Source organism: Silene latifolia, chromosome 1, assembly GCF_048544455.1.
Source record: "Silene latifolia isolate original U9 population chromosome 1, ASM4854445v1, whole genome shotgun sequence".
In the NCBI taxonomy this organism is placed as follows: domain Eukaryota; kingdom Viridiplantae; phylum Streptophyta; class Magnoliopsida; order Caryophyllales; family Caryophyllaceae; genus Silene; species Silene latifolia.
This window is the reverse complement of record NC_133526.1, coordinates 135,450,859-135,453,893: the sequence shown is the minus strand read 5'-3', so window position 1 is coordinate 135,453,893 and position 3,035 is coordinate 135,450,859. Positions and strand designations below refer to the sequence as shown.

General features: G+C 36.8%; 1 long non-coding RNA gene across 1 annotated transcript; it reads left to right on the top strand.

Moving 5' to 3' along the window:
• The first annotated feature begins 320 nt into the window (after positions 1 to 320).
• Positions 321 to 2,459, top strand: LOC141604677 (uncharacterized). The gene is made up of 2 exons (XR_012526186.1): positions 321 to 407; positions 2,118 to 2,459. It is a non-coding gene; the product is annotated as an uncharacterized LOC141604677 (long non-coding RNA).
• The last annotated feature ends 576 nt before the right edge of the window (positions 2,460 to 3,035 follow it).

The following is a 3,035-nucleotide window of genomic DNA, read 5'->3' as shown; positions in this document are numbered from 1 at the left end:
CAATAACTATAAATAATTCGCTCCCTTCTCCTATCGCTCTCCTTTTTTCTCATCTTTATACCAAAAGTAAATGTAAACCAATAATTAAATCTTATTATAATTAATTAATTAATTAATTAATTAATTAATTCAATCAAGTGGTGTTTTGGGACCATGCATTCTGATAACAGCATTAGTTTCATCTTTGAATGACAACAAGAGGATACGTGTAAATACATGCATGAAGCCAAATCCCACTCCTGCATGCACAAGAGCAATTTTTACGTATAAATAGACGTTGCAAATATGTTGCTGGTTAAAATAACCAAAAGAAAAGACAACCAAATTCAGGTTTAAGTAAAACATGAAGCACTCAGTGAAGCCTTTTGCTGCTATTTTGCTTGTGCTGTTGGTTGCCTTCGCCACAGGTACTTTAATCTTTATACGGAGTACATCTTTTCCATTCAAAATAAATACTCCCTCCTATTCCGAATAACTGTCCCATTTGTCATTTCCGTCTATTCACATAACTGTCCCATTTGGCATATTTGGACATGTTTTTTGACCTTCCTACCCTTGGCTCTTTTCTTTATTTACCACTCCAACCACCCCTAAACCATCAAATTCAATACTTTTTATTATTTAACTCCTACTCCGTATATTCTTACCCCTATACAATACTTTTCATTAATTTAACTCCATTTCTTAATTTTCGTGCCATTGTCCAAATGGGACAGTTATTCGGAATAGGAGGGAGTACGTTTTTAGGTCACGCATGTTTATAAATGGGGCATATGTTATGGGTAATTAATTGACTAATCGTCTAAGAGACCGGCTTTTACAAATTAAAGACTTGCTCCGATTCTATATATAATGTACTCTGCTCTCTCCACGTCATTTGTTTACCTATTTTATTTTTTGTTCCCACTCTGTTTACCTTTCTATTTATTTACCTTTCTATTTTGTAAATATTTTTAATCAATAATTTGATCATTCACAAATAATTTGGTCTACTTGTTATCAAATAATTAGTCATTTCCTTTTACATTGGTCTTTGTGTCTTGACACAAAGGTAAATAAATGACCAAAGCGGAAAGAGTAATACTTCCTCCGTTTTCATATAATCTATACATTTTATTAAAATACTACACTATGGGTAGATCATATAAAAACGGAGGAAGTAACTAATAACTTGTTTTACTACATACCGGCTTTACGGCTTTATAAAGCCGTCTTATATAAGTATTTGTGCCGGCCAAAATGCCTTTAAATTTGCTGCCACGCATTCGGTAGTACTCCAATTTGGTACCATTAGGTAGTACTACCTCATTTTCCTAATAAATACTCCTTCCATCCTGGTCAATTGTTCTTTCTTTTTGGCACAAAGACCAAGGAAAGAGGGTCAATTACTAAATAACAAGTGGAATAAATTAAGTTTGAATGATTAAACTGGTCATCAAGTTCATTCTCAAAATAGAAATAATAACAAATGACTGTGAAAAAAGACAACAAATGACCGGGAGAGAGGGACTTAGGCTGTGTTTGGATTGAGGGATTTGGAGGGAAAGGGAAGGGAGAGAATTGGAAGGATAAGAAATTCATTGTTTGGTTAGCAAAATGAAGGTAGAGGGATTTAGAGGGGAGGGAAAATGGATCCTTCCTACAAGGCAAATTATTTTCCCATCAACATTGGCAAGATTTGGAGGGACTCTTCCTTCCCCCTCCCCTCCCCTCCCTTTCCCTCCATTTTTCCTATCCAGAGGGAATATATATATTTATCCCAACTCATCAAAGTCAATTGCATGCTAATATATCTTCAATTAGTTTGTAACAACTCGAATTGAATTTTAGGGTGTGTGTAGATAGTAAAAGTGGAGGGAAATGGAGAGGAGGGGAGGGGGAAGGGGAAGGAGGGAAGGGAAAGGGAGAGAAGGGAAGGGGAGGGGGAATGGGGTGTGTGTGTTTGGATACAATTTCCCTCCAAATCTCGCCTATTGTGGAGAGATTTTGATTAGGCTTGGAGGACGGAAATTAGATCCCTCCAAATCTCTCCCCCTCCATTTCCCTTCACCCTCCCTTTCTTTTCTCTCCAAATCACTCAATCCAAATACACCCTTATTGATTTGGATGGAAAATAGAATGGTTTGCAGGAAGTATTGTGGAAGCTAGGATGTGCAAGCGTGCAAGCCAAAAGTTCAGGGGGATTTGCACTCGAGACACCAATTGTATATCGGTTTGTGCGACAGAGGGATATACTAATGGCGATTGCCATGGACTTCGCCGGCGTTGCATGTGCTCCAAGCCTTGTCCTTAATACAACAACTACGTACTGTATTACCTCTGTGTGAGATTGGTTTAAGCTCAAGTAATGTAAGAATGTGAGTTCAGATCGTTTTATTAGTAGATCAGTAAATGTGTAATGTGTTTCTAGTGTTGCTTCACAGTTGTAATCTTATGCTTATGCATATGCTGTTGACTTAGCATTGCGTCTCAGCTATTTTTACCATTGATCCCAAAAAACAGTACAAAACAGACTCATACTAAAATCATATTGGCGGGTCAATATCGGATTTGGGTCACTGAATATCTGGGTTGTATTGGATGTCGGGTCCATAAAGAAAGGGGTTGGTTTCAGATTGCTATATTTTGGGGTTGTATCGGTTCGGGTTTCGGGGATCCGATCAAGTTTGACATGGGGTCGGGTTTTGGTATCAACTCCCTACTCTTTTAACATAATGAGCTTGTTAGGGGTTTTTGGTACAAATAACATATAATGCAAAGACACGATATTTTGTTATGTGATTAACCCACAATCCAATCTTGTATTATTATTCTTCAAACACTAACAATAACACAATATCAATCTTCCAACAATTAGCTACTCGCTAAGATTTCAATCTATGCTTAACTCGGGATATTAAGCATCTACTCACTTGCTTATCCAACATGACTAATGACCTTTATATATAGATCATAAGTCCTAACTTCAACATACTCACATTAAGAGTCATAATATCTTACATGTCTAACTCCCAACATTTACACTTATAACATAA